Source organism: Emys orbicularis, chromosome 17 (assembly GCF_028017835.1).
Source record: "Emys orbicularis isolate rEmyOrb1 chromosome 17, rEmyOrb1.hap1, whole genome shotgun sequence".
Classification (NCBI taxonomy): Eukaryota; Metazoa; Chordata; order Testudines; family Emydidae; genus Emys; species Emys orbicularis.
Window position 1 is genome coordinate 4,734,782 of NC_088699.1, and position 19,579 is coordinate 4,754,360.

Below are 19,579 nucleotides of genomic sequence, written 5' to 3' on the forward strand. Positions count from 1 at the left end.
AGGCTTGTCTACGCTCAAAACACTGCAGCTGTAGCGCTTCAGTGAAGACACTGCCTATGCTGATGGGCGGGATTCTTCCATCAGTGTAGGTACTCTGTCTCCCGGGGGGGTGGGGTGGTAGCTAGGTTGACCTAGCGCTGTCTACATGGGGGGGGGGGGGGAGTGTTAGGTTGGTTTAACTGTGTTGCTCAGAGGTATGGATAATTTTCACACCTTTGAACAGCATAGTTACACCGACCTGGTTTCCCAGTGTAGACCAGATCTTAATTTCATGTACTTTATACCAAAAGGGAAAGAAGCAAAACTTGTATTCTGCACACTCTCTGTGTGTGGTGATTGTGTTAAAAGATCTCATTCCTCAGATTTGTGTTTGCTTACGGCATGTTAAGGGATTTTGTGTAAGCAATTAGAAACCACAAACAAACCCAAAACCCTAAACTCCAGGCAACCTCCAAGGAATCTTTTCTGCCAATCTTTGCTCAGACTTCCTCGGTCAGTTTGGGAAGCAGCACTCCTTTGGGGTTGGAAAGTGGAGATGAGTGTTGTCTACCAGACTCCCGTCTAAAGGGAAGTTTGGCTTAAGTGAGATCTTCAAATCATGTCTTTAGCTCTCATCATAATTAGTGAGGAAGGACACTAGTTCACATTTCATAGTGTTTTGGTCCCCTTGAGGAAACTCAATGCTGGGGGAGGTACAGAGCAACCAAAGGGTCCAGTGAGAGTGGAGGGCTCTCGGGGCTTCACAGAATTGGGTCAATAGGAAGCTTTTGATGCTCAATTCTGAATGAGAGTGACATTAACACTGTTATTCAGAAGTTTTTCTTCCAAATCCCTTCTGAAACAGAAGGAGATTGCTTTGTCACCACTGTAGCCAGTCAGCAATGAGCTCAGAGGGTTGAATGTGGACTTCTAGCTCCCCTTACTTGTCTCTGTGCATGTATCTCAAACAGTTGATAAGAGCAGAGACTAAAGATTCTATATCTATATACAGAATAAGTGATTTTGCAAGCTCTAGGGGATTTTCCCCTTGTAGTGTGGACATGTTTCCATTCCCTGATACTCTGAAAGCATCCTGTACCTGCAGTCCTTGTCACCACAACGGGGAACTAGCATTCTCCTGGTATGTTGCAAAATCAAGTAAAACCCTGAAAAACCTCTTGCCCTGTTTTCTAGTATTTTCAGTAATGGTGTCCCCCCTTACCATTCTTGCATTTCCCTGTTTAAGATTCTAAAACCACATTATTTTCCTCTCTCTGTGGATCAGTTGTCAGGGCCCAGTTTTAATAACTATGTTTTAGAATGATGTTCATCATCCCAAAACACTTGACAAACTCTGTTCACACAGCAACAATTGAAATGTGGCCACCTCAGCAGTGTGAGGAGAAGTTTTGGGCAAGAACATGTGACCAACTGTTAATCTTCTACAAAATCTTCCGGATCCCCACAGAACAGACAAGGCCTCTTTTCAACCTGACATCCCAGCAGAAAGTTGCACTGGGCTCTACTTCAGAAGGATGGAATTGACTGTAGTGAGATTTGAACCTGTGGTTCCAGGGAATTTCAATCCTGGTGCTGCAACCTCTGAGCCACCTCTTCCAGCTGGCTAGGAGCCTAAAAAGAGGTAATGAATGCAGAGTGCATCTTATCTGACATTTTGAATGGCCCTATGGGGTTTGTGTTGTCATCAGTTATTGGAATGAGTGTCTCATTCAGTACAAATTGCTGCCGCTGTCTCTGCACTGCTCTGAGGATCCATGTAAACTACAGGGCCACAGCGAGTCTCTGCTCACTTGGAATCATTCACGTTGCAGGATCAGTTCTTGCTTTTCCTGTTGTCGGATTAACTGACTCCACCCTACATGATAAACTCCCACAGATGGACTCGCCCCTCCAGGAGATATATTATGACTTCCAAGGGTGACGTCAGGATATCGCTGAAGGTTCTGACCTTGTAGCTGTCCAGTTTTTTCTTTTTAATTGGTTCCGAGCTTGTAAAACGTGCTGCTTAGGCTTAAAATAGAGAAGATAAAATTGCTCCCTCATGTGCTGTGGCTTCTCCTGTTTGTAGCTGCTGTCTGGAGTTGTGGGCCTTGGGCAGCTCGGGCTTTGCAGGACCAGATTTCCTCAGCTCTGCCCCTGGCCCTCCAGGTATTTTCAAAAGTTGAGCCTTTGCCTGAGCTGCCCCAAGGTCTCTGCAGTGGCTCAGCTTTCATCTGGTACCCACCAAATGCTTTTCTCATTCGTTTAATGGACCCTGGTTCGCGTTGTATGTCTCTGTCATAAACCTCTTCACCCCACGGACCTTGTCTCTGGTCCCCTTGTCTGCTCATGTAGCACTGGCTTCCTCTCTCTCCCATCAGGACAGCTGTGGCATCCTTTTTGCAAGAGCCTTTTTCTCTATAACTCCATCTTGTTCAGTCTCCTACTATCTGTCTGCCTCATCAATTCTCCATCTCCTTTCAGAGCTCAGCTGAAAACAGCTCTACTCCACTGTCCTATGCCGCTCCCTTTCTAGGTAATTGTAGTTAATTCTGTAAAGAGTTTTAGGGGAGCGTTTTATGAGACATGCTGTCTACAAAATAAACGATGAATCTAGTCCCTTGTGTACATGCATTCACTGTTCAGGTGTAAACATTAAATCTAGACTGTATTTGACGTTAATCTGGACTGGTTTCTTAACATATGGCTTTGATTAATTGCTAGTGCTAGACGTATGGTGATATTTTCGTATTTAGACATCATTGACTTGTCTTTTGTCAGCTTTGAGTCTCTGGGCTCCAGCCTCTTTGGAAAAGGGATTGAGTTTTGCTTTTGGACACAGGATGAAAAAGAAAAGGGAAGTAGTTTTGCATGCAGCTTTCTGAAATAATCAGTGTATGTATAGATTGTAAGGCAGAAGGGACCATTGTGATAATCAAGGCCAGTGGTTCTCAAGCAGGGGTACATGTAACTCTGGGGCTACGTGGAGGTCTTCCAGGGGGTACATCAACTCATCTAGATATTTGCCTAGTTTTACAACAGGCTACATAAAAAGCACTAGTGAAGTCAGTACAAACTAAAATTTCACACAGACAGTGACATGTTTATACTGCTCTATATACTATACACTGAAATGAAAGTACAATATTTATATTCCAAATTATTTATTTTATAATTATATGGTAAAAATGAGGAAGTCAGCAATTTTTCAGTGCTGTGACATTTGTGTATTTTTTTTGTCTGATTTTGTAAGCAAGTCGTTTTTAAGCGAGGTGAAACTTGGGGGTACGTAAGACAAATCAGATTCCTGAAAGGGGTCCAGTAGTCACTGATCTAGGCTGACCTCCTACATAACACAGGCCATAGGACTTCCCTGAACTAATTCTTGTTTTAACTAAAATCCATCTTTTGGAAAAAATCCAGTCCTTTTATTTAAAATTTGCCAGTGATGGTGAATCTATCATGGCCCTAGGCAAACTGGTCCAGTGGTTAATTCCCTCACTCGTAAGAATTTGCAGCTTGTTGGGCCTTATTCAGATCATTAGACTCTAAGGTGCAGATTTCTCCCATTTTTTTCCATGGCCCACCATTGCTGCCCTGCTGACTCCTCTGAGAAGTGGGGAAGGAGGCGGTGATATGGGAAAGGAAAGCATTTTCCAGGCAGTCTTGGCCCATGAAGTCATCCATCATGCTTCCTGGTTAGCAGTTAGCCTGACAAGGATTCCTCTACACGGGAACTCGCAGCAGCACTGACCACCACCGTCACTGGGGTTCAGTTGTGGTTGCAACGTCCATTAACGGCAAGAGAATTTGAGGCCCAGAGTCAGCTCTGCAAAGGGCGTCCTTTACAGCTCCGCCTGAAGCCATTTCAGTGGTGAGATGTTTATGGAAACCGATTTTAATGGCTCAGAAAAAGAATTCCCCAGCCCATGCGCACTCTGCGTATTTGAACAACTTGAGCAGCCGCGGCCCTGTGTGTTACTGTAAACATCTCCAGGAGCACAGAGGGGATCGGCTGGGATGGTAGTGCTGCCAGTTGAGGGTCCAGAGCTCACCAGAGAGTGCTTAAGAACAGATGGATTTGGTTAATTCTCTATATGCTTTGGCCAGGGTGTGTTAAGGAGTAAATCACTTGTATCATTTAACCCCTTGGAACATTGAAAATGACATATTTTCTGTCCCTCCTTGCCATTGTAGAGTTGCTCCAGTGTGCTTGGGCTGTGGGAGGAAGGATGGGATTCAGACAGCTGGGTTCTCTATTCCTAGCTCTGTCACTGACTCACCATGTGGCGTTTGGAGGCAGTGTGTCCCTTGTCTGTTCCTGACTTGGCTAACCTGGAAAATGAGAACAACAGCTGACTCTCAAAGGGGCTGTGAGGTTTAATTCTTTCACATCTGTACAAGTGCTTTGAGATCCTCAAGATGGAAGGTGCTTGTTGCAGTATTATTGTAGGAGTGCTGGGGCTCCACAAGTCCGTGCCTGTTTGATACCAGAGGGTTGCTCAGGAGCGCTGGTTTTGCATGTTCGGGCAGTTTTTAATTTTTGATAGTTCTGCAATATTTTCTGACTGTGCATTTTAGCATCCCCGTCACATTGTACATTTGTAGACAGCATTTGCACACAAGGCAGGCTACTGTCATGGAGGTTTGGTCCTGTGGAATAACTTCCATGCTGGTTGTCTGAATGTCCTGGAAAGATCCCTCAACGCCTGCTGCTGCTGGGAAGCTCCAGGGAACATCCCCGACGTCCTAGCCAGCCTTGGATTCATTAAAGGACTACCAAGCATGGCATTGCTTTCTCCCTGAGAGCTTTTCTGATCTGATTGTTTAAAGTTCTCTTTCTGGATTGGCTGCTAAAAACAAAAACAAACCCACAGTAATACCTCATTGTGTGCACTGAAAACAATCCCAGCTTCGCTGTGGATTTTGGAGGCCTTTGTGTTTGGTGGGAGCCCTGGTGAAAGCTCATGCTTAAAACATTTTTGTTTGTTTCTTAATGACTTGGGCTTGTGAGGCCTGGACCCAGAGATCGCTATCTGTGCTGGATGCTGGCCGCCTGCAAGCCAGTGGCAGCCGCAAAAGCAGACTTTGCAGATAGGAAACCCATGCTGCAATGGAAGGTCATTTTGGCAGCTGGCCTATTAAGAATGACAGATGAGACTTCAGACCTTGGGAGACTCTTACTCTATATTCGGCATCCCAAATCACCACCCCACCCCTACCCTTTCCTATGAACATATGGAAAAATATCCCTTCCCCATAGAAAGATGGATAAATTATTATTTTTTCTTATTACATTTGTGTTTATATAGCTGTTTCTTACTCCAAACTAGTCATTTGGGGGCATAACTTATAGGGCCCACGTTTGATGCCCTTTCCCATCTGTCTTGTATTTCATTCCCCTGTATCCTCTCCTCCCACCAGCTAAACACGCTCTGTTCTTGCTGCTTTTTATTTCCCTGTGCTGTGTGGCTTTCTGCTTTCCCAGCTTCTGATAGGGAAACAATAGAGAGGTTTCAGCCACGTTCAAATGCGAAATATATCCCACAGCCCCATATCATTAACCGGTGAATGTTAATCCTCTTTGTTCATATGGATCAGAGCATTTCACAAGGGTGCTGGTGGAAAAGGGCCTATCTGACAGTCCTGGAGACTGAAGTTCCTCTTTATCCTCAGAACAGGTGCTGCTGGGGCAACCACATGCAAGCTTCCCTGGCAATGTGTCTCTCTCCTGCAGCTGTCCCATCTCTAGAGGTGGGGGAGAGAATTCAGTCCTTGTTCTGCTTCAGTCTTTGATCTCTGCCAACACTGCCAACAAGGATACCAATCAATGGCAATTGTAGTGGTGGTTCTTGTGATACAGCCCGCTTTCCACTGTGAACCACCAGCCATTGGATGAGAATGTGAGTTGGCCACCATTGCCCTGAGCAAAATTTGAACCAATGACTGGGACGTAAAAGGCTCCACGTTCCACTGACCTGCACCATCTGCAATATTATTTATTCTCTTTGTTCCCAGCAGTGCCCATAATGTGCTAGGCTCTGCACAAACAAAGGAGGGGCCACTCCCAAAGAGCTAAACAACCCTCCCCCCCAAAAATTTTAATTCAGTGGGAGGAATTGGCCGTCATTAACTCGTGACAGCTGTTGCTGCCTGGTTCATCTAGCACGGTCTTTTGGAAACATCTGCTGTTTGCCCACTTACTACCAGAGCCACTCAAACTCTGCGCAGGTGTGTGCGTGCCATGGTCGGTGCCTTCTTTCCACTCACTTCTTTCCCCTTTCCAGGGAGAAGAATTTGTGTCCCCCATTGTAACTTGACTCCTTTTCCACGCCAGTGTTCTGGAGCTGCAGGTGTGCCGAGCTGAGAGCTGGCCATGCAGAAAAGCAAAGTGTACTCTCCCTGGGGGATGGGAACGAGTGATGAACTGAGAGGAGAGTAGGAAGTTGTGAGCAGCTAATGGCTCCACCATGAAACATGTTCAGGACTGACACCCAAGCCCGTAATTTATACTCAAATACCACATTTCCTTTGCTGACCTTCAGTTTTCATCTTGTGAGGAGAGTCTCATCATCTTGACTAGTTTATTGCTGTTGGGTTAGCAAAGGCTGCTTTAAACGCTCACGCTGAGTGTGGTGGAAATGCAAACTTCAGGCACCATCCAAGTTTGAGGTTTTTACCCAAGTTGCTTTTCTGATGGTGATTTATTTGTTTAGGAAAATTGTATTTTAGTGACCAAATGAAGCCCGGAGGACTGAAATATCGCGGTGTCTTTTGGCTGGACTTGGGTGGACATCTGGAAATCTGACTTGACACATTTATTCTTCCCCTTCCCATGTACTGCCCTGTCTCTAATTATGCCCATGCCAATGTGAAATTGTGGTAGTGACAACATCACAGAAAACATGGGATAATAGTTCAAGCTAGTGACTCAGAATCTCTGATACTTTCCCCATCTTACTTGTTTTAAATCTATTTTTTTTTTTGAAGATTGTGGTCAGGTGGGTTAAGCAGGGTGACTTAGGGACCACATAGCTTCTGTCTCCAACTTTGCCACTGACTTGCTGTGTGACTGTCACTCAGGACCGGCTTTTTAAGCCGATTCGGCTGATTCCCCGGAATGGGGCCCTGCACCTAAGAGGGCCCCGCAACGTCCGGGGCTGCCGGCAGAGCGAAAAAAAGAAAAAAAAAAAGCCGCGTCCTGCTTCTCCCCCCTCCCTCCAGCGCTTGCGCCGCCATACAGCTGATCAGCGCAAGCCTGGGAGGGAGGGGTGAGGAGGAGGAATGCGGCGTGCTGGGGGAAGAGGCGGGGCCAGGGCGGGGATTTGGGGAGGGATCCAATGGGGCAGGGAGGGGGCGGAGTCGGGGCGGAGTTGGGGCAGGGGGGAGCGAGACAATTCGCGTCCCGGCATGGGGCCCCGCACCTGCTAAAGCCGGCCCTGCTGTCACTGCATCCGTATACCTCAGTTTACCCGTCTGTGAAGAGGGAATGCTTAATTAGTTCACAGAAGGGTTGCGATGCTTAAGCAAGGGAGTGTAAAACATCATGAGATCTTTGGGTAAAAGGCACAATATAAATGCAAAACATTATTATTAAGCTTGTCAAATCTGATTGTGATGGAAGAATGCCCGTCCTAGAAATGTACAGTCTGTAGTGAAGTGTGTATTCTAGTATCTGGATATGTGATTTATTTACCCAGTTTTAAAAGTTCTTCTTTCTTTCTGTTCTCCAGTCTCTGACTCTCCCCCACTATTTGGAGAGCTTTGCTTAGCTCATGTGGATTAGCGAGTGCAGCTGAGCTCTGTGGTGTCTTTTTGTCTCCACAATGTATGGACACTCTCTGAGGGCAACCAAATTAATAGGCCCATCATAGGTTCTCCCATAAACTTTTCACTGACCAAATTATCATCCATACACTTAAAAGATTAGTAAGGTGTAAAGTTGCTGAATAATCTTACACTGTATATATAACTTCTTGCTTTCCTCATGTACCGTGGAATCAGTAAATCAATTGCTTCTGGAGCATGCAGCCATTCTAGGTTTCATGGACCATACAGCAAGCGGAAATTCCTAGGAACTGGTAGGAAACAGGTGCAGCCTGCTGGTATTTTCAGCATGAACAAAATCATGTTTTTTTTCCTAAGTAGAGTCTGAACTGACGTCTTTGATCAATTACATTGGTGTAAACATGTAACTTTTCTTTTTAATCCATGCCCAAGACAAAGCCGAGTGACTCTTTGTCCACCTCTCTGTCTGTGTTTGAAGCACAGGTCTGTATTGCTGATATTGTTTTGTATTATAGTAGGGTCTTCTACGCAGACCTTGAGATCATGCCCCGTAGTGACTGCACAAACACTTAGTGAAACAGTCCCTGCCCTGAGGAACTTATCATCTAAATAGACAAGAGAGACAAAGGATGGAAGAAAGGAAGGATTATCCCCATTTTATAGAGCAGGACCTGAGATGGAGTGTGATTTGCCTAGAGTCTCTCTGGACGTCTCTGGCAGAGCCAGAGATTGAACCCAGGGTGCCTGGGTCCTAGTCCAGTGTCTTGACTCTAGGAAAAGGTTGACCCATTGCTATCGAATGGCTGTTGGATGTGGCCTGTGTGAAATGATCCCCATAGGTCGGAGTTCGTGGGGCAGCATGAGGGAAGCTTGCATTGGTGCTGCCTGCACTGTACTTGTTCTGGGTACAGCGCCTTTCACCAGCCCTGAATTCTCTTTACAAGTTGAAAACGTAAAACAAACCAGGCCTCCTTTGCCCTCCATTTTTAGCCCTGAGGCTTTCACTCTCCGTAGATCATGTGAACCACTGTTCAGTCGCTCCAAGCTCTGCTCAACAAATTGGATGTTTTCATGTCAGCCGTGGGCTGTAGGAAATCCAGTCTGTCAGCCTGTGCAATTTGTATCCTGCGAAAAGGAGGCAGCTCATGCTCGCGCTCTGGAGTGTCTGCCAGAGCCTGGTGGCCATGCACTGCTCTGCCCTCAAATAAAGTGCTCTGATTGGCTTGGTTGTTAGTGCAGGAAATTGTAAAGCGAGGTAATTGGGGTGGCTTAATTGGCAATGTAAATGGCCTGTACTGCTGCCTGGTGGGGGGAGGGGAGCAGGGTAACAGGAGGTCAGGATGGAACCATGCGGTGGTTGAGGATGGAGTGTTAATGGGATTAAGTATGCTGGAAGGGAGAAAGATATTTGAATCTGGCTCTAGCTAGGATGAACCTAGTTTACACTAAAAAGAACAGGAGTACTTGTGGCACCTTAGAGACTAACACATTTATTTGAGCATAAGCTTTTGTGGGCTACAGCCCACTTCATCGGATGCATAGAATGGAACATATAGTAAGGAGATATATACACATACAGAGAACATGAAAAGGTGGGGGTTGCCTTACCCACGCTAAGAGGCTAATTAATTAAGATGAGCTATTATCAGCAGGAGAAAAAAAACTTTTGTAGTGATAATCAAGATGGCCCATTTCAGACAGTTTGACAAGAAGGTGTGAGGATACTTATCATGGGGAAATAGATTCAATGTGTGTAATAGTTTACACTGGGATTCCTGCCACCCCTGTAGCTGCGTTGGTAGATACTCCTAGTATGGACAGGGTTTACATGAGGGCAGCGTGATTTGCACCAGGCAGCGTTCCAAATTGGGATGAGCTGCACCAGGGTAACTCGCATCTATCCTAAGGACGTGCAGTGTTTGAAATCACAGCTTGGACAAGGCCTGAGTTGGTGACCTGAATGATTTTTGGCAATGGGATGATTTAAAAAGAGAATTTTAGGCGGAACATCAAAGGAAATGACTTGACAGTGAGATTGTGGTGGAAGGATGGAAGATGACTGAGATTGTGGTGGTCCAAGGCTTGTCACTTGAGGACATTTAAAACTAGACTGCACAAACCACTAAAAAAGGTATAGGGGACAACCCTGCACTAGCTCAGGAGATCAACTAGAAAAGCCTACACTAATTGTTCTCTTCCACCTTTGATCTTTAAATAGTTGTTTTGTTTGTCAATCACAAAATGAACAATATTCCGGGTGCAAACTTGCAGGCAGACACATGAGTCTTCTGTGACTCCCTGCCAGGGGCGGCTCTATGTATTTTGCCGCCCCAAGCATGGCAGTCAGGTGGCTTTTGGCGGCATGCCTGCGGGAGGTGTGATGGTAATGCGGATTTGGCGGCATGCCTGCTGGAGGTCCGCTGGTCCCCCGCCTTCGGTGTACCCACTGCTGAATTGCCGCCGAAACCGCGGGACTGGCGGACCTCCCGCAGGCATGCCGCCGAAGACAGCCTGACTGCCGCCCTCACGGCGACCGGCAGGCCACCCCCCGCGGCTTGACCCCCCAGGCACGCGCTTCGTGCGCTGGTGCCTGGAGCCGCCCCTGCTCCCTGCACGCTCGCCATCCAACAGCTGCATTGCCAGTTGACTTATGAATCACATTTGCAGGGATGCTGATGGGACTAGGGAGCAGAATCAGAGGTAGGCCAAAGGAAACAATACAAATAGCAGGGGGGGCTTTTTTATTTATTTCGTTTGGGGTTTTTTAGCTGACAAACCCACATTGGTGGAACAAAGTCTGATACTGGAACATGGTGCTGGAAAGGAAGCTCCCAGCAAGAGCTGCTGAGGCATGCATTATTTGATTGTAATTCCTGTGTGGAAGAAGAGACAGTTTACAGTGTTGATTTCAGCTGGCCTGTGTCTTCTCAAGGGTTGGGGTTGGAGGGGTAGGGAGAGAACCACCATGCCACACAGATGGTACCTTTGGCTGCTCAGTGCCCAATACACACAAAGCAACAGGAACATCTTGATCATCATCAAATGACTCCTCATCAGGTGTATTTCTAGTGGGGTCCTGCAGGGATCAGTTCTCAGCCCTATTCCATTTAACATTTTTATCAATGACCTGGAAGAAAACATGAAATCATCACTGGTCAAGTTTGCAGATGACACAGAAATTAGGGGAGTGGCTGATAATGAAGAGGACAAGTCACTGATACAGAGCGATCTGGATCGCTTGCTTAAGTGTAAGTAACTGGTATGCATTTTTAATATGGCTAAATGCAAAAGTATGACTGTAGGCCATACTTAGAGGATGGGGGACTCTATCCTGGGGAGCAGTGACTGAAAAAGATTTGGGGATTGTGGTGGATAATCAGCTGAACATGAGCTCCCAACGCAATGCGATGGTCACAAGGGTTAATGCGATCCTTGGATGCATAAAAGGGAATCTTGAGTGGGAGTAGAGAGGTTATTTTATCTCTGTATTTGGCACTGGTGTGACTGTTGCTGGAATACTGTGTCCAGTTCTGGTGTCCACAATTCAAGAAGGAAGTTGATAAATTGGAGAGGATTCAGAGAAGAGCCACAAAAGTGATTGAAAGGATTTGATAACATGCCTTATAGAGACTAAAAGAGCTCAATATATTTAGTTTAACAAAGAGAAGGTTAAGGGGTGACTTGATCACAGTATGTAAGTACCTGCATAAGGGAACAAATATTTAATAATGGGCTTTTTAGTTTAGCAGAAAAAGGTCTAACACAATCCAGTGGTTGGAAGTTGAAGCTACACGAATTCAGAGTGCAAATAAGACGTAGTTTTTAGCAGTGAAGATAATTAATTACCAAGACCTGTGGTGGATCCACCATAACTGACGAGTTTAAAATCAAGATTGGATGTTTTTCTAAAAGATCTGCTCTAGGAATTATTTTGGGGAGGTTCTGTGGCCCGTGCTATACAGGAGGTCAGACTATATGATCACCCTATTCCCTTCTGGCCTTGGAATCTACAAATCATTTTCATTGATCTTGTATATTGCACTTTACAGGTGCAAATGCCTCCTCCTCTGTTTATTAATGCTCTAGGAGGAAATCTCTATCTCTTGTACTTTTTTTTTTTTGCAATTGTTTTTCATTGTTTTTCAGAGAGAAATAACTAGCAACACGGTAAAAAATAACGTATCCAAACCCACATATTCAGCTCTCTATCCTTCCAAACTCAGTCCTCCAGCAGGCATAATTTGCCTTGAAAAGTCCCCCTTTCTACCTAGAGAAATGTCATGCCCCCCCATTCTATTTGGATTAAGGAGGTTCAGCTACACAAGGAGATAGTGGAGAGTTGTGAAGGCAGTTGGAGAAGTCCTTCCCTTCTGAGCTAAGCTTGAATTGGAAGGACAGGCATGAACTGGATTTGAATTGACAGGGCGAGGGCATGCTCCGTTGTCCTGCAGCGCCCCACCTGCTGCGTGCAACATCCGGGTGGCCCCCTCGCACTTGTAAATCCATTAGGGCACAATGTACAAGCTGCGAGTTAGCATTAGGAGTGAGTGAGGCCGTGGGGAGGGCATTCATCTCACTGCACTGACTGAGAATGAAGTGTCATGAACAATTGAGGATGTCTCGACATCCTGGAACCAATCCACAGGACAGAGTTGGAGCCAGCCTGTCTTCTCCAGCTCCCAGAGCCATAGTAATTTTTCCAGCAGAGCAATACCTGTATGTTTCTCAAACAGACCTCTCAGTATTTCAGCTGATGGCCCTGTAATGAGAGACCAACAGGAATTGAGCTCATGTCTGTCTGTCTGTCTTCCACTGGAGAGAGAAATGATGATCCCTGTCCAAATAGCATACGCAGGAGAGTGGAGGAAGAGAGGATTGGATTTGTTGTTAGTGTCCTAGTGAAGAACTAAACTTGGATTGCATTGCTGGCAAGAAGTCCCACCCCAGCACTTCTCAACCTGTAGTTTATGACTTATGAATCCCCTCCCCAGTTGTTTTCTGTTGTGGGAGGGGGAAGGTGGATTACAAGTTTCTCCCATTCCCTGTTTCCGGTCTCGTGCTGAAACAGGTTTGCCAATTATAATGCTCTTGCTTTACTTCTTGAAGTCACTCATGTTGGACAATGAGCCTACACTGGTCAGTTTCACTTCCTGATAATCGCTCATTGCTGCTGTGTTTGGATTGTAGATGTTGCAGGGAGCAGTTTAAATCCAAACAGAAAAACTTTTCCCTGTTAGGTTCTGTAAACCACGACTCCCCTGCTGATTGTGGGGATTAAACTAACAGACAATGTGCCTTTAAACAATTCTAAGATTTATCAGTATAACTGTGCTCCTAGGGGGGAAATGTTTTATTTTAATTTTTAATTTACAGTATCACTTCTCTGCAAGAGGAATTTAGAGGAATTTTTAACTGCCCCACCCGCAATCTCCAAGTACCAAATTAATTTATCTGCTCACTAGAAACTATTATCAATATACTGACTTCCCCAAAGAAGAAACCTAAACCCAGCTGCACTGAAGTATGTCCAATTGTCAGGGTGGTGGAAAACAGGATCTTTTAAGGGGCCTTCAGAGGAAATTAACAAGCCTCTGAAGGCACTGCCTCCAAAGGAGAATTTGAAGGAAATGTTGCATTGCTTTTCATTTAATGGAAAGCAGCAGCACTCCATATTGGGAACACATTCTCATTATTGTTGACAGATCTGCTCTTGAGTTTTTAAATTAACTTTGTCTGCTTGAATTTCCCAGGGTTAGGGCAGAAGCCTGGGTTGCAGTAAATATGATGATATTGCTTGGGCAAGTGCCTCTCAGAGCATTCATCTGACTTGGATGAAGACAGGCAAAAGTCTTTATCCCAATACGGTTTGAGGAGTGGAATCTAGCACAGTTTCACTCAGCTAACGTGACAGTGAAGACACCCTTATTATGGACACCAGTTGCCATAGTGGGCTGCCGCTAACCAAGTTCCAGTGGGAACAAATCTCATGCTTGGGGTTCTGCAGGCACTGAAAGCAGTTTCATGTTAGCTTTGTCAGTGGTAACCATCCCCGCCCAGAGTTTGCACTAGTGAGTTAATGCATCCTACGCAGATACCAGGGCTGAGAAGTCAGTCGGCGTGACCAAAAATAGCACCCTGCAGCTGTTAGTGGAGGGGGAGATTCCCATTCCTACTAGCATGCCACTGGGGAGAATGAGAGTCCTCTTTCTCCTTGAGACCCAATCCAGTCGGTTTTATTCAGTCTGTAGCACAGTAGGTTTATAACCTGTCCCCTGGCTGTTAGAACAGAGACGTTTCCTGCTGTGTGGGTGTTTAGTTTAACACCTGTGATCGGATTTTTGTGTCCAACTCCAAGGTTCTCCCATGTACTTCACGCGGGTCCACTTCCAGCTCACCAAGATGGAGGAAACAAATGAGCAAATGATTAGTGACTGCAGTAGCATAGCAACCAATAGCAATACTTTGCCCTCCCATAATGCCTCTAGTCTGAGGATCTCCAGTCACCTTACCAACAATAGTTAATGAAGTACATCACTCCGCAATGTTCGTTCTGTTTGACAGATGGGGACTGAGGCTCTGAAATGTTCAGTGATTTGTATGTAAAGTCAAACCGTGAGTCAGGATTTGAACTCAGGTCCTGATTTCCGAGCTCCTGCCAATTAAATCTATTGATGACTTTGTGTTATGGATCAGATTACATAACCGGTAACTCGGTTTTCCACCGGAACTGTTCTGTTAAGCACCTGTACAAGGTACTAGGCTAAGTTCCCTCTAAGCTATCTAGGGCCGCACAGGTGGGGAGAGGTGCCTCTCCCCGGGTCCCAGCCCAGGATCTGCCACTGCCAGGGAGAGGCACCTCTCCCCTGGGCTCGGGCTGCTGCGGCGAGAGAGGGCTGGGGGGAGTTCTCTCTCCCCACCGCAGCCCTGGGGCAGCCTGCACCCCAAACCACTCATCCCCGGCCCTAGCTAGAGCCCTCACCCCCCTGCACCTCAGCCTTGAGCCCCCTCCCGCTCCCTGAACTCCTCATCCCTGGCCCCACCCCAGAACCCTCACCCCCCACATCCCAACCCTATGCCCCAGCTCTGAGCCCCCTTCCACACCCCAAACCCCTCATCCCCAGCCCTGCCCCAGAGCCTGCACCCCCAGCCAGAGCCCTGACCCCCTCCCCCATACCCCAACTCTCTGCCCTAGCCCTGAGCCCCCTCCCGGACCCCCAACCCCAGAGTCCTCACCCCCCCTGCACCCCAGCCCTGAGTCCCCTCCCACTCTCTGAACCCCTCGACCCTACCCCCGCCACACATCACCTCCATATTTATGCATATAACAAAATTCATTATGCACATGGATGAAAAAATTAGAGGGAACATTGGTAACAGGTATATTTCTGTATAAACTGGTCACTCTATGTCAGTGGTGTCTCGAGAAGAGAATGCTTCCGCAGCTCCTATTCCAACTGGCTTTCTGTGCGGAGTAGACTATTTAACTTACCAGGAGTACAGTGTGAATCGGGAGTGAGGAGCAGTCTGAAAGGATCAGCTGATTTCAGGCTGAAAAGTCTAGATTAATTCCACATCTGTGTTAGGTTTGGCTTGATCCTGCAGATTTGCAACAGCTGTTGGGAAGTGTAGCAAAGAATCCCCTCTTTAAATGCATGATCAAATCCTCCGAGCAAGAAGCATGTTATTTCAGTGTCATTCTCCTCCAGACAGGAAAAGCTGCATTTAAAAGTTGCTGAGGCAGCGTTCTCCTGCAGCATCCTCTGATCTTCCTGTGGTTTCTGATGAGCTCACATTTGGCTTTCCATCCATCATGCCTAGCACAATACACGGTCCTTTCAGGGGCGATTGTTCACCTACTTGTACTGTTACTGCCTTTTCTTTCTCTTTCGTTTGCCTTACTGTGTGGATCACAAATGCCAAATTGCTCAGAATAAATTTAGCCAACTTCCCGTGTCAGCGGGCCAGAGGAGACCCTTTGCCAGTAATTGGAGTCTGCTTGTGCCACGTTGACAGCCTTGTAGAGACAGTCAGCTAGTGGCTAGGACTTTGCCAAGCTCTGTTCTTTCACTTTGCACAGGTGCCTGCAAACGTTGGCTTCAAGTCTGGATCTTCCCTTCAGTTTCAGGCCACATTGGTGACTTGCTTGGATCTAAGAGGGAATTTCTATAACATGAAACATGTTGCGGCCATTCTCGCCTTTAATACAGCTGTGTGGCCTGCTGATGCTACAGGATCACAGCACTCCATGTTCTGTCTTCAGCCAAGCAGCTTCAAGACAGAGCATGACATGCTGGGGACCTGTCATCTCTGTCGGCTTCATTTTTGTATGACAGGTATTGTCGAAAGGCTGCACAAATTAAAATTCCAGATACTTCACTATGAGGTTAATTAACCATTGGAGCAATTTTCCAAGGGATGTGGTGCATTGTCCCATCACTGACCTCTTTAAATCAGGATTGAAAGTATTTCTTAGAGCTCTAGCTCAGCCATAAGATATGGGCTTGATGCAGGAATCACTGGGTAAAATACTCTGGTCCATGTTATGCAGGAAATCAGACTAGGTGATCACAGTGAGCCCTTCTGGTCTTACATCTCTCAATCTATGTTACTGTTCTATATCAAATGCTGATCAGTCCTCGGTTTTTCTGTAGTGCCCATGCACCTCTGTAGTATCTCAGTACTGATGGAATCTCTTTGCTGTCTTTGTATTTCCAGATGTTTCACTATGATTTTAACAACGAAAATTTCAAACCACCAAATGGCTGTTTATAAGTTTGGGTAGTTGTAAGGTTAAAAGCTGAGGCTGTCTGGCACTTACTGAGGCCACTGTTCCCTTTCAACTCTTAACAAAACACAGAATATTCTTCTTTGTACAAAGGGGGGGGGAATCTATCCCGTTCTTCGAGTGGAGAGGAGAGAATCCGAGGGAATTTGAATTACAGAAATAAGCAGTAAATGAAAAAACCCAGTTTCCTATCAAGGTTATGTACTTTCGGATCAGACCTGCCGTAAAATGAGCCATTCGTCTTTCTCTTAGAAGTGTCTGATCTGCTTTGGAAAGCGGAGCATGATTGAAAGAGCTCATTGCCATGGGAATGGTGGTAAATCTTGGCAATCATCCTTCAGTGCATGCGTTTTTCATTTCCAATCAGCTTTCCCAATGCACAGGAGAATCATCAAATCAGACTGCTCAGACCTTGAACAGCGCATTCATGTACTTTCTAATACAGACATCCACATTAATACGGCTAGTGCTTGGAGACCACTAATTTGCTATTCAAGCCTTTCATAACTGGGTTTATATGACAGCACATTCCGGTGTTCTTAAATGCAATTGTCTTGTTTGTTCATCCGTGTCTCATGCTGCATTTAAATTATAGCCCAACTAATAGTCTGGACTTACATAGCTGTTTGTCAAGGGATTTATTTATTATTATCACCACAGAGCTCTTCACCAATCTGAGCTGTTTAAACTTCACAGGCTGCTGCATTGCTGTGCAAAATGTTCTCAGCCCACACTGAACAGGGTGTGAAATTTACCAGGTTTCAGCTTCTTTTACAGCTGGGTCTTAGCACGGCCCAGCTTTGATGAGGTTCACAGATGTTTGGAGTGGACCAGGGACTGATGGATGATTTTGAGTTGAAGCTATGTGATAGTCACAGCTCTGTGTGGATTCAACAGGAAAGTCAGCCATTGTGACTGATTTTTCTTATTTTGCTTGAGATTTGTGCATAACTGAGCTGGATCCGGTGGTAATGCCCAGCACTACCATAACAGTGACCTGAGTTTGAGTCCCAAGCTCAGTCCCTTCTTCCCCCTTTGGCCTTGTAGCCTGGGCAGCCCCAGAACCTCGGGTTGATACCTTTGGTTATTTGCAGTGATACCTTTGGTTATTTATACAGCACCCACAGATGTGCAGGACATATAAACCCTGTTGATTATAAATAGCTGAGTTAGGAGCACTGTTGGTTGGGCATAATGTAGAAACTGCTACCACCGTTCCCCCAAAAAGGAAAGCTGCCACAGCATACTGTAGGGCCTTGAGGGGAGTCTGTTGAATATGGCAAAGACATGACAAAATAGAGTGAAATGTGAGCAGCTATTTACAGAAAGCTCTCCAGTTACTTTCTGTAACCTCTTTATTGTTTGCAACACCCTCTTAAATAGATGCTTGGAAAACATGTGATCCTTGTAAAGATCCCTTTAAACTTTGCAAACTTGGATTTACTTTCTGTGTTTTGAACCAAACTCAATTTAACACGGCTGATTTATATTTAGCAAAGTCTTTGCAGCTTTTGTGGCCAAATCCATTTAGCTTGTGCATCAGCATCATCAGTGATGCCAGCTTAGCCCTGGGAATAGTGTGTGTTAGGAAACTGGTGCTAGCAGGGGCAGCACAAGGCATTGTTTTCTGTAGGTCCTAATAAATGGAGATTTAAAAAAAAAATCATTATGAATCTGTATATGCACCTTTTTTAGATATTTGTGACCTAGAGGACTTTAATCATCAAACAAGTTTCAGGTAGGATAAATTTTGATAGCCTTGTCAAGTCTCTCAAAACACAGTAACCTCGACAGAATACAGATTTTTGCCCAGGAACAAGTTCCAGAAGAGTGATTTAGATACTGGCATTAAAACCTAAATGTCTCTCTGACTCACACCCTTAGCTTGAGTGTCTTTAAGCATATAAAAAGCTAGATCACCCAGTTCACTCTGGCTGGAGGTTGCATCCTTTTCCCACACCCTTCATCTGTCTTGTCTAGCTAGACTGTAGACTTCAGGGCTGGGATTGTCTCTTAGCACAATACAGAGTCTTCAGCATCTCCATCATACAGTGCTTAACACAATGGGGGCCCAGTTTCAACTGAGACTTGTGAGTATTACTCTGATATGAATAAAAGAATAAGATGGATCAGAATACAGAAGCATGTGCTTTGAGGTTTATTCTGGATCCATTAGTTTGCATTGCAAAATAACTGAGCATAAAGTATCAGAAGTAGTGGAATTGTGAGTTTTATTAACATTGAGGCTCCATTCTGCTGTTCTTCCATTGCGGTTTTTTGTTCTCCACTGGCCCAAATGAATGTCATAAATATCTATGGCGCCAGGGAGAGTTTGCAGCACATTATTTGATGATGTGGGAAACTAATGATTCATTTCCTTCCCTCCCCTCCCCTCTGTCCTCTCTGGTTCTGTGTTGTGATCTGATTGCATTTAAGAGGTTGATAATTCATCACCGGGCTGTTTAGGTTGAAGTGCCTTGGAAAAATGTAAGTGAACTGCTCAGATTGGAATGTTTTAGGTACTCGAAGCTCTGAGATCAGCTCCTCAGACCACAGCCTTTCCTGGCTTTTAGTTACGGTTGAAAATGCATTGGAGTGGTTACAGAAGGCTTCCCAAGCCTCATGTACACCTGCAGGTTATGCCTTGCCAGCAGCTATCTTCCTCTTTCTATACTTCCTTCTAGAGCTGGTGTTTTTTAGAACTCAGAATTTATTTATCTGTACGTGCAGAAATATGATGCCAGAGGAGAAGTGTGTGACCCCAGGTGTGTTTCAGTTATTGGCGTTGGACGAAGTTAAGTTGTGCGGGGAGCTCTAGTCTACTAATCAAGATGACCAAAACACAGCAGGGTCTAGGCAGAATCATCGCTCCACATTTCTGGATGTCAGCCATGTTTTCAGTGTGAACATGTCTTGGGCATGGACTGGAGATTAGTGTAATGAATGATGAGCTGGGAGTGAAGGAAGCAGCTGAAACAGGATTGCCTCATAGTGGTGTTGGTAGCATATCCCACGTACAGTGCCTTC

The 19,579-nt window shown here is 45.6% G+C and overlaps 1 protein-coding gene across 1 annotated transcript in view; it reads left to right on the plus strand.

Annotated features, from left to right (window-relative positions):
- Window positions 1-19,579, plus strand: part of NXN (nucleoredoxin) — a 98,654-nt gene that overhangs the window by 44,619 nt on the left and 34,456 nt on the right. The window lies entirely within an intron of this gene.